General features: G+C 53.9%; 1 protein-coding gene across 2 annotated transcripts in view; it reads right to left on the minus strand.

Moving 5' to 3' along the window:
- The window catches only part of LOC135057475 (nucleolar RNA helicase 2-like), a 198162-nt gene extending 191965 nt beyond the window's left edge, over positions 1 to 6197 (minus strand). For both annotated transcript variants that reach the window (XM_063963359.1, XM_063963358.1), the window contains exon 1: positions 6097 to 6197. The gene's annotated coding sequence lies outside the window, so the exon portion shown is untranslated. The remainder of the gene's footprint in view (positions 1 to 6096) is intronic.
- Positions 6198 to 12292: the final 6095 nt, after the last annotated feature.

Raw genomic sequence — 12292 nt, forward strand, 5'->3', positions numbered from 1 at the left:
CTGCATAGCTAAATCTATAAGGGGAACACTGAGGTTCGGGGTGTGTGTGTGTGTGTGTGTGTGTGTGTGTGTGGGGGGGGTACTGAAGCGATGAGAGGTGCGGATTCAGAGACCATGGGGGGACACTGAAGCACTGAGGGTGCTACTGAGGCTATATAGAGGGGGGATAGAGGCTATGAAAATAAGAATTTACTCACCGGTAATTCTATTTCTCGTAGTCCGTAGTGGATGCTGGGGACTCCGTAAGGACCATAGGGAATAGACGGGCTCCGCAGGAGACTGGGCACTCTATAAGAAAGATTTGGTACTATCTGGTGTGCACTGGCTCCTCCCTCTATGCCCCTCCTCCAGACTTCAGTTAGGATACTGTGCCCGGAAGAGCTGACACAATAAGGAAGGATTTTGAATCCCGGGTAAGACTCATACCAGCCACACCAATCACACCGTATAACTCGTGATATTATACCCAGTTAACAGTATGAAATATAACTGAGCCTCTCAACAGATGGCTCAACGATAACCCTTTAGTTAGGCAATAACTATATACAAGTATTGCAGACAATCCGCACTTGGGATGGGCGCCCAGCATCCACTACGGACTACGAGAAATAGAATTACCGGTGAGTAAATTCTTATTTTCTCTGACATCCTAGTGGATGCTGGGGACTCCGTAAGGACCATGGGGATTATACCAAAGCTCCCAAACGGGCGGGAGAGTGCGGATGACTCTGCAGCACCGAATGAGAGAACTCAAGGTCCTCCTCAGCCAGGGTATCAAATTTGTAGAATTTAGCAAACGTGTTTGCCCCTGACCAAGTTGCAGCTCGGCAAAGTTGTAAAGCCGAGACCCCTCGGGCAGCTGCCCAAGATGAGCCCACCTTCCTCGTGGAATGGGCTTTCACTGATTTAGGATGCGGCAATCCAGCCGCAGAATGCGCCAGCTGAATTGTGCTACAAATCCAGCGAGCAATAGTCTGCTTAGAAGCAGGAGCACCTATTTTGTTGGGTGCATACAGGATAAAAAGCGAGTCAGTTTTCCTGACTCCAACCGTCCTGGAAACATAAATTTTCAACGCCCTGACTACGTCCAGCAACTTGGAATCCTCCAAGTCCCTAGTAGCCGCAGGCACCACAATAGGTTGGTTCAAGTGAAAAGCTGATACCACCTTAGGGAGAAACTGGGGACGAGTCCTCAATTCTGCCCTATCCATATGGAAAATCAGAGGGCATGACAAAGCCGCCAATTCTGACACACGCCTGGCCGAAGCCAAGGCCAATAACATGACCACTTTCCACGTGAGATATTTCAGATCCACAGTTTTAAGTGGTTCAAACCAATGTGATTTTAGGAAACTCAACACCACATTGAGATCCCAAGGTGCCACAGGAGGCACAAAAGGGGGCTGAATATGAAGCACTCCCTTTACAAAAGTCTGAACTTCAGGCAGTGAAGCCAGTTCTTTCTGGAAGAAAATCGACAGAGCCGAAATCTGGACCTTAATGGAACCCAATTTTAGGCCCATAGTCACTCCCGACTGTAGGAAGTGCAGAAAACGACCCAGCTGAAATTCCTCTGTAGGGGCCTTCCTGGCCTCACACCACGCAACATATTTTCGCCAAATGCGGTGATAATGGTTTGCGGTTACTTCTTTCCTGGCTTTTATCAGCGTAGGAATGACTTCCTCCAGAATGCCCTTTTCCTTTAGGATCCGGAATTCAACCGCCATGCCGTCAAACGCAGCCGCGGTAAGTCTTGGAACAGACAGGGCCCCTGCTGTAGCAGATCCTGTCTGAGCGGTAGAGGCCATGGGTCCTCTGATAACATTTCTTGAAGTTCCGGGTACCAAGCTCTTCTTGGCCAATCCGGAACCACGAGTATCGTTCTTACTCCTCGCCTTCTTATTATTCTCAGTACCTTTGGTATGAGAGGCAGAGGAGGGAACACATAAACCGACTGGTACACCCACGGTGTCACTAGAGCGTCCACAGCTATCGCCTGAGGGTCCCTTGACCTGGCGCAATATCTCTTTAGCTTTTTGTTGAGGCGGGACGCCATCATGTCCACCTGTGGCCTTTCCCAACGGTTTACCAACAGTAGGAAGACCTCTGGATGAAGTCCCCACTCTCCCGGGTGTAGGTCGTGTCTGCTGAGGAAGTCTGCTTCCCAGTTGTCCACTCCCGGAATGAACACTGCTGACAGTGCTAGTACGTGATTTTCCGCCCATCGGAGAATCCTTGTGGCTTCTGCCATCGCCATCCTGCTTCTTGTGCCGCCCTGTCGGTTTACATGGGCGACTGCCGTGATGTTGTCTGACTGGATCAGAACCGGCTGGTTTTGAAGCAGGGGCCTTGCCTGACTTAGGGCATTGTAAATGGCCCTCAGTTCCAGAATATTTATGTGTAGGGACGACTCCTGACTTGACCAAAGTCCCTGGAAATTTCTTCCCTGTGTGACTGCGCCCCAGCTTCGAAGGCTGGCATCCGTGGTCACCAGGACCCAGTCCTGTATGCCGAATCTGCGGCCCTCTAGAAGATGAGCACTCTGCAGCCACCACAGAAGAGACACCCTGGTCCTTGGAGACAGGGTTATCAGTTGATGCATCTGAAGATGCGATCCGGACCATTGGTCCAACAGGTCCCACTGAAAGATTCTGGCATGGAACCTGCCGAAAGGAATTGCTTCGTAAGAAGCCACCATCTTTCCCAGGACCCGCGTGCAGTGATGCACCGATACCTGTTTTGGTTTCAGGAGGTCTCTGACTAGAGATGACAGCTCCTTGGCTTTCTCCTCCGGGAGAAACACTTTTTTCTGGACTGTATCCAGAATCATACCCAGGAACAGTAGACGTCTCGTCGGAACCAGCTGTGATTTTGGAATATTCAGAATCCAACCGTGCTGGTGTAGCACCTCCTGAGATAGTGCTACTCCCACCAACAACTGCTCCTTGGACCTCGCCTTTATTAGGAGATCATCCAAGTACGGGATAATTAAAACTCCCTTTCTTCGAAGGAGTATCATCATTTCTGCCAAAACCTTGGTAAACACCCTCGGTGCCGTGGAGAGTCCAAACGGCAGCGTCTGGAATTGGTAATGGCAATCCTGTACCACAAATCTGAGGTACTCCTGGTGAGGATAGTAAATGGGGACATGCAGGTAAGCATCCTTGATGTCCAGGGATACCATGTAATCCCCCTCGTCCAGGCTTGCAATAACCGCCCTGAGCGATTCCATCTTGAACTTGGATTTTTTTATGTATGTGTTTAAGGATTTCAAATTTAAAATGGGTCTCACCGAACCGTCCGGTTTCGGTACCATAAACAGTGTGGAATAGTAACCCCGTCCTTGTTGAAGTAGGGGCACCTTGATTATCACCTGCTGGGAATACAGCTTGTGAATTGCCGCTAGCACAGCCTCCCTGTCTGAAGGAGTAATCGGCAAGGCAGATTTTAGGAACCGGTGGGGTGGAGACGCCTCGAATTCCAGTTTGTACCCTTGAGATACTATTTGCAGGATCCAGGGATCCACCTGTGAGCGAGCCCACTGATCGCTGAAATTTTTGAGGCGACCCCCCACCGTACCTGGCTCCGCCTGTGGAGCCCCACCGTCATGCGGCGGACTTGGAAGAAGCGGGGGAGGACTTTTGCTCCTGGGAACCTGCTGTTTGTTGCAGCCTTTTTCCCCTACCTCTGCCTCTGGACAGAAAGGACCCGCCTTTTCCACGCCTGTTTTTATGAGTCCGAAAGGACTGTACCTGATAAAACGGCGCCTTTTTAGGCTGTGAGGGAACATGGGGTAAAAATGCTGACTTCCCAGCAGTTGCTGTGGAAACTAGGTCCGAGAGACCATCCCCAAATAACTCCTCACCCTTATAAGGCAAAACTTCCATGTGCCTTTTTGAATCTGCATCCCCTGTCCACTGGCGAGTCCATAAGCCTCTCCTAGCAGAAATGGACAATGCACTTATTTTAGATGCCAGCCGGCAGATCTCCCTCTGTGCATCTCTCATGTATAAGACTGAGTCTTTTATATGCTCTATGGTTAGCAGAATAGTGTCCCTGTCTAGGGTGTCAATATTTCTGACAGGGAATCTGACCACGCAGCGGCAGCACTGCACATCCATGCTGACGCAATAGCTGGTCTAAGTATAATGCCTGAGTGTGTATATACAGACTTCAGGATCGCCTCCTGCTTTCTATCAGCAGGTTCCTTGAGGGCGGCCGTATCCGGAGACGGTAGTGCCACCTTTTTAGACAAACGTGTGAGCGCTTTATCCACCCTAGGGGGTGTCTCCCAACGTGACCTATCCTCTGGCGGGAAAGGGAACGCCATTAGTAACTTCTTAGAGATTACCAATCTTTTATCAGGGAAAACCCACGCTTCTTCACACACTTCATTTAATTCTTCTGATGGGGGAAAAACTACGGGTAGTTTTTTCTCCCCAAACATAATACCCTTTTTAGTGGTACCTGGGTTTATATCAGAAATTTGTAACACCTCTTTCATTGCTTCAATCATGCAACGAATGGCCTTAGTGGACATTAGACTAGACTCATCGTCGTCGATACTGGTGTCAGTATCCGTGTCGACATCCGCGTCTGCCATCTGAGGTAGCGGGCGTTTTAGAGCCCCCGATGGCCTTTGAGACGCCTGGACAGGCACGAGCTGAGAAGCCGGCTGTCCCGCATTTGGCATGTCGTCAAATTTTTTGTGTAAGGAGTCGACACGTGCACGCAATTCCTTCCATAAGTCCATCCACTCAGGTGTATGCCCCGCAGGGGGTGACATCCCTTCTATAGGCATCTGCTCCGCCTCCACATCATTATCCTCATCAAACATGTCGACACAGCCGTACCGACACACCGCACACACACAGGGAATGCTCTAACAGAGGACAGGACCCACAAAAGCCCTTTGGGGAGACAGAGTGAGAGTATGCCAGCACACACCAGAGCGCTATATAATGCAGGGACTAACTGAATTATGTCCCCTATAGCTGCTGTTATATATACTGCGCCTAAATTTAGTGCCCCCCCTCTCTTTTTTTTACCCTTTTCTGTAGTGTAGACTGCAGGGGAGAGCCAGGGAGCTTCCTTCCAGCGGAGCTGTGAGGGAGAAATGGCGCCAGTGTGCTGAAGGAGATAGCTCCGCCCCTTTTTCGCAGACTATTCTCCCGCTTTTTTATGGATTCTGGCAGGGGTAATTATCACATATATAGCCTCTGGGGCTATATATTGTGGTATTTTTGCCAGCCAAGGTGTTTTTATTGCTGCTCAGGGCGCCCCCCCAAGCGCCCTGCACCCTCAGTGACCGGAGTGTGAAGTGTGTATGAGGAGCAATGGCGCACAGCTGCAGTGCTGTGCGCTACCTTGGTGAAGACTGATGTCTTCTGCCGCCGATTTTCCGGACCTCTTCTTGCTTCTGGCTCTGTAAGGGGGACGGCGGCGCGGCTCCGGGACCGAACACCAAGGCCAGTTCCATGCGGTCGATCCCTCTGGAGCTAATGGTGTCCAGTAGCCTAAGAAGCCCAAGCTAGCTGCAAGCAGGTAGGTTCGCTTCTTCTCCCCTTAGTCCCTCGCTGCAGTGAGCCTGTTGCCAGCAGGTCTCACTGTAAAATAAAAAACCTAATTATATACTTTCTTTTTAGAAGCTCAGGAGAGCCCCTAGTGTGCATCCAACCTCGGCCGGGCACAAAATCTAACTGAGGCTTGGAGGACGGTCATAGTGGGAGGAGCCAGTGCACACCAGGTGACCTAAAAGCTTTCTTTAGTTGTGCCCAGTCTCCTGCGGAGCCGCTATTCCCCATGGTCCTTTCGGAGTTCCCAGCATCCACTAGGACGTCAGAGAAATTGGGGTGATACAGGGGATATGGGGGGTTTGAGAAGGGGAGTACTGAGATTATATGGTGGGTTGTAGTGAGGCTGTGAGGGAGGATATATTGCAGACACTGTGAGGGCTATTTAGATATTAAATGGGAGACTATAAGGCCATGAGAGTGTGCTGGGAGGTCAGGGGAGCGCAGGCCTGTGTCACCGCCAGGAGGGAGGAAGCTGCAGCACATGGAAGAGCACCCGCACACCAGACAGCTGCGCACTCACCGCTCCGCCACGCGCCACTCTCGTCTCCTCTTCTACCACACCCAATATCCGGCCTGTGCCGCGCGCGCCGCGCCACTTCCGGTCCGGCCTGTGCGGTGCACGTGACTCCCCGGATACCCTAGTAGCCTGCCGTGCAGCGGAGTGGGGTTGGGTAACACGTGACGGGGCAGATTGGGGTGTCACACTGACACTGTGCTTCCTGCTGCTGTCTCCTGATTCCTGCCCCTGTTCCCCCAGCGCTCAGCGTTTTATTCTGCTCCCCTGCAGACATTACTATAGGGGTAATTACTGAGAGGCTGTGACCTCACATTAGTGCGGTGATGAATTCACTCACCAGTGGGCACTGAAAGACTGTGACCTCACCCTACAGAGTGATGACATCACACACCGCACACTGCTACTCTGGGGCACTGATAAACTGACCTCAAACAGCGCAGTGATGATGTCATACACCACCATGCCGTGATGATGTCATACACCACCATGCCGCTTCCCCTCGGCACCGAGAGACTGTGACCTCATACAGCGCGGCGATGACATCACTTCATGCTGCATACAGCCAGTCAGTGACACTGAGTATTAGCATGGGGGGGTCATTCAGATCTGACCGCTGCTGTGCGTTTTCGCACAGCGGGCGATCAGGTCCTAACTGCGCATGCGCCGCAATGCGCACGCGCGTCGGACAACAACAACGGGCATCACCGGTCAGCGACAGGATGGTGCGAAAATTCCGATCACACGGGCGTACGCAACGTGATTGACAGGAAGAGTACGTTTGTGGATGGTAAATGACCATTTACTGGGAGTGCCTGGAAAAATGCAGGCGTGCCCAAGCGTTTTCAGGGCGGGTGTCTGACGACAGCTCCGGCCCCGATCAGCCTGTTGTCATCGCACTGTAGGAGTAAGTCCTGGGCTGCGCACACACTGCACACAGTTGATTTTGCAGTTTGACGTACACATAGCATCACACACTTGCACGGCGAATTTACACTCCCACTTGGGCGGCGACTATCTGATCGCATGACATCAAAGCAGCCCAGCGTTCAGGTCTGAATCACCCCCATTGTGTGTGGGTTGAGATCGGGATGCCGGCGGTCAGAATGTCACCCCCCCCAAAAAAACAAACCAAGACCTGAACCCCACCCCCCGCAGCCACATTACTAAGCGGCTTACCCCCACCCCACAGGCCATCCAAACCCACGGCCACTCAACTAATCCAAGCCAGTCCTCCACAGCAAACCCACCAACCTGTGGACACATAACTACCCCCTCTGCAGCCACAATCCCAGGGCCTGGCCAGGCATAGACCTTCTTATCGGAGATCTCTATGCAGATGAAGTTTGAAGGCAGCAGTCAGCGCAGGATGGGATGAGCAGGCACAGCAGTCAGCGCAGGGTGGGATGAGCAGGCACAGCAGTCAGCGCAGGATGGGATGAGCAGGCACAGCAGTCAGCGCAGGATGGGATGAGCAGGCACAGCAGTCAGCGCAGGATGGGATGAGCAGGCACAGCAGTCAGCGCAGGATGGGATGAGCAGGCACAGCAGTCAGTGCAGGATGGGATGAGCAGGCACAGCAGTCAGCGCAGGATGGGATGAGCAGGCACAGCAGTCAGCGCAGGATGGGATGAGCAGGCACAGCAGTCAGCGCAGGATGGGATGAGCAGGCACAGCAGTCAGCGCAGGATGGGATGAGCAGGCACAGCAGTCAGCGCAGGATGGGATGAGCAGGCACAGCAGTCAGCGCAGGATGGGATGAGCAGGCACAGCAGTCAGTGCAGGATGGGATGAGCAGGCACAGCAGTCAGCGCAGGATGGGATGAGCAGGCACAGCAGTCAGCGCAGGATGGGATGAGCAGGCACAGCAGTCAGCGCAGGATGGGATGAGCAGGCACAGCAGTCAGCGCAGGATGGGATGAGCAGGCACAGCAGTCAGCGCAGGATGGGATGAGCAGGCACAGCAGTCAGCGCAGGATGGGATGAGCAGGCACAGCAGTCAGCGCAGGATGGGATGAGCAGGCACAGCAGTCAGCGCAGGGTGGGATGAGCAGGCACAGCAGTCAGCGCAGGATGGGATGAGCAGGCACAGCAGTCAGCGCAGGATGGGATGAGCAGGCACAGCAGTCAGCGCAGGATGGGATGAGCAGGCACAGCAGTCAGCGCAGGATGGGATGAGCAGGCACAGCAGTCAGTGCAGGATGGGATGAGCAGGCACAGCAGTCAGTGCAGGCCAGGACGGGTAGTCAGCACATGCAGTCCTGTGAATGAAATGGCCGCCGCATTACAGTGTGGGCACACCCACGAATCGCCGCTAGGGCTCAAGAGCATCTGCTTCCTCCCTCTCTGCATAATCTGGTAGCCAGGCAGTAAAATCTAGGGGTCATGGCTACCTGGCCATTTGTTCTCATATCTTATCACAGCACAGGAACCTGACCAAAACAGCATTCAGGAAAGAGGTCTCACAGATACTTTGGGATGTTTACAAATATTCTGGTCTTGGCAGTTCAGAAGTATCAGTCCTATATTAACAGTCCCAGGGGGGTGATTCAGTAAGGATCGCATGTATTTACCCTGATGGTCGAGTCCTGATTGACAGGCTGAGGCATTGGCAGGGAAGCACGGGGCGGGTGGCGTTCTGGAAAATAGGGGCATGTCGCCCCTGTGGTACAGGAGTGGCGAGGCTAAGGACTGCGTAGCGAGATGCAGGGCCTAATTCAGATCAGATCGCTGTGCTGTGTTTTTTGCTGTCCTGCGATCAGAAGTCGCCCAGCCTACAGGGGGAGTGTATTGTCGCTGTGCAAGTGTGCGTTCCTGTGTGTAGCAGAGCTGCTCAAAATCAGTGTGTGCAGTCTCTGCGCAGCCCAGGACTTACTCTTCCAGTGCCATTGAATCCTGCTGATCAGGTCCGGAGCTGATGTCAGACACCCTCCCTGAAAACGCTTGGGCCCGTCTGCGTTTTTCAAGACACTCCCTGAAAACGGTCAGTTACCACCCACAAACGGCCTCTTCCTGTCAATCACCTTGCAAATGCCCGTGCGAATGGATCCTTCGCACCATCCCGTGGCTGACCGGCGATGGCCATTGTAGCCGTCCGACACGTCTGCACATTGCGGGTCAGACGCATGCGCAGTTCGGATCTGATGGCCCGCTGTGCGAAAACGCACAGCAGCCATCAGATCTGAATGACCCCCGCAGTTTCCTTGGCGTCGCAAGCATCACAAATGCAGGGAGGATTGCAATCCTTGATGACTGCATAGTCCATATAACACCAGTATTATATAAAGTTTCCTAGTCAGACAGTTGTATTCAGAGGTTCTCAAACTCGGTCCTCAGGATCCCACACAACTCACGTTTTGCATGTCACCTAGCAGGAGCACAGGTGTATTCACTGACACATTTTAAAACATCCACAGATGGAGCGCGCAGCTGTGCACTGTTGGAGGCCCTGAGGACCGAGTTTGATTACCTGTGTATTAGTTGATGAGACCCGGTGTGGGCTGACTCAAAAAGGGTGTGGCCTCATGCGAGGGGTGTGGCTTAGTGGGAGGGGCTGTGGCCTTGCGGCCCGAAAGCCCCGTTTTCAGCACTCAGGGAATTTGGGAGATGCGTTGCGCACCCCTCCCCCCCCCCACTTGTGACGCCACGGCATCCACTGTTCCTATAAAGAGTTGTTTCCAGTTACTGCTGTTAAATATCCCTCTTCGGTGGATTTTCGTCCAACTTTATAAATCATTCGGGTAAATACACAATCACATCGGCCTTTTATTCCTGACAGGATTAATCTATTTGCTGTTTAGAAACTTTCACAGTGAGAAAATTGTCATATATAGTGCCAAAATTGTATTCGTTGTGTAGGGCTATACTACCAGCATTGTAGGCAAAGCAATGCACTGGGGCCCTTAGCCACCCATTCTCGGGAACCAATGAAAAAAATAAAATCACAGCGTGCCCCTCCTGCGGTCCTGCACCACCTCTCCACATTTTTATACTGTGTCTGGCTGTCTGGACTCTAATTGGTGGATAGCTGCTGCCACCCACCAATCAGCATGCTTACAGCCATTCGCTGTCTGCTAATGTCAGTATAAAGCCATTGTGACAGGACGATACCGTACGGAAGCACTCGCAGCTTCCGCGTCCCGTTGACTGCGCACAGAATGGAAGGTCAAGCCGCACGAGGCCTGACCACATAGGGGATTCCCGCTTACCGTCAGTAACCGCCTGTTACTGACTCCACCCACTGCGCTGTGGGCGGGTTCTCGCTGCCACCACCAAACTCCTAACCTGCCGTGGCGTTTGGAACCACGGTTCTGCTCTGTATGTGCCGACGCACTGCTTTACCACACCTGTGTGGTGTCGACGAATCCCCACTAGCCACTTGCTAGGCCTCTACCGGTAGCTGGCGGAAGGCGGAGCTTGGAGACGTCAGGTGCTTCCCTGGACAGCCGGAGAACGGGGCTAGGTTTGGCCTAACCCTGTTGGTCACAAGATGAAGCAGTCTTCTTGAGGCAAAGGTGTTTATTGCTCAAATAACCTTTAAAAAGGCTCCTCCCTATTGCTAGGGGCAACAGCATACAATCAAGATCTTTTCAGCAGAAGAAGATGTTACAATCCACTCCTATGGGCCAACTGCCCTTCTTTTATCCCTCTCCAAGACCCCTTACCACAGGGGGTAAGCCCGCCCTGTGGTGCACAACCAATCAATGTTTACCCATGAGCTGTGCATGCTCTGGTCTCATGCACACCTAACATTGTTCCCTATGGACAGTGGGGAGTGGTCGGTCTCCTTTGTCTCTCCCATCTGGGAGAGCAGGGTACTCCCACGGTGCCGTTCAGTCTGGCTGGGGGGAGGTTTTCCCTCCTAAACTGACTTCCAGAAACCTGCCCGGGACCCCTCTCACTGCCTGCAGCCTGGATTTGGGCTCCAGAGCTGGGCAGCCTGGCTCCCCGGTCCAGGTCTCTGGTCCACTACGGCTGATCTCCATGGAGCTCCAAGAAACCACTCAGCTTGCTTCACAGCTAAGCTGCTCCTCTCTCTTCCTGTACCCCTTGGAACTATGAGGCTGGATGGGAAAACATTCAGTTTTTGGGGAAAAGGTCTGGGAGAATCCATCAGCCTGCACAGCCATGGATTCCCCCCTCCTGGGACACACAATCAAGTAAGTGCAATTTCTCTTTAAATACATTACATTTTAAATCACACTGTACATTTCCCTGTAACTATACACTGAGCCTGTGCCCTGCACAGACTCTACATACTCAGGCACTACAGTGCCTTCCCTAGCCCTGCAGCCTGGCTGCTAGGGCTCTCCCTCTCAGTGCTGGAGGTATGGGGCTGGCTTCCCCCATCCTCCAGCCTGCCTCTGGGGTTCCAGGGAGCTGGCTCTCCCTGTCCCCCCAGTGTGGCACTAACCAGTGGCCTCACCGCACGCAGCGGCGCACCCCCCTGTACCTAAGCCCGGCGGCCCGGGACACTTGTCCCGGCCGCCGTGACTCTGGCTTTGTTGTAGCGCTGGGGCGCCGGGAGCATAGCTCCCGGACCCCAGCGCTCACCATCCTGCTCGCCCGCCTAATTCACCCACGCCGCTAGGGAGCCGGCTAGCCCGGTCCCCCATGCGCGGCGCTGACTGGTGGCCTCGCCGCACAGGAAGCCGGCTAACTCGGTCCTCGTGTGCGGCGCACCCCCCTTGCTGCCCGGCAGCCCGGGACGTCCGTCCCGGCTGCCGCGGCTGGCCACCTCCGACGGGCTGAGGCGCTGGGAGCAGAGCTCCCGGCCCCCAGCGGCGGCTCTCACATAGAGCACTACAGCTGGAGCCGAGCTCCCAGCCGCAGCGCTCACCCTTCTCCCCGGCGCGCACACTCCAGTGCGCCCGGGGCTACACTGACCGCTGCCGGGAGCGGAGCTCCCGGACTCCGGCGGTCAGCGGCTGCCTCCTCTCCCCCGGCGTGCACACTCTGCTGAGCGCGCCGGGGGCTGTCCTCCCTGCCGTGGTCTCCGGAGGGGTCCGGGACCACGGCACAGTTAAAAATACATTTTTTACACACTTTATACATCACGGCGCCTAGCGCCCAACATAATTCAAATATGGCGCCAAGCGCCCATTGTCCTTGCAAATGGCGCCGGGCACTAGGGATTAACCCCTTCAGTGCCAGGGCGGCCATTTGCCTCGTGGCTGGGGCTCTCCGGCCACAGCCATAGTCT

The sequence above is a fragment of the Pseudophryne corroboree genome, chromosome 3, assembly GCF_028390025.1.
Source record: "Pseudophryne corroboree isolate aPseCor3 chromosome 3, aPseCor3.hap2, whole genome shotgun sequence".
Classification (NCBI taxonomy): Eukaryota; Metazoa; Chordata; class Amphibia; order Anura; family Myobatrachidae; genus Pseudophryne; species Pseudophryne corroboree.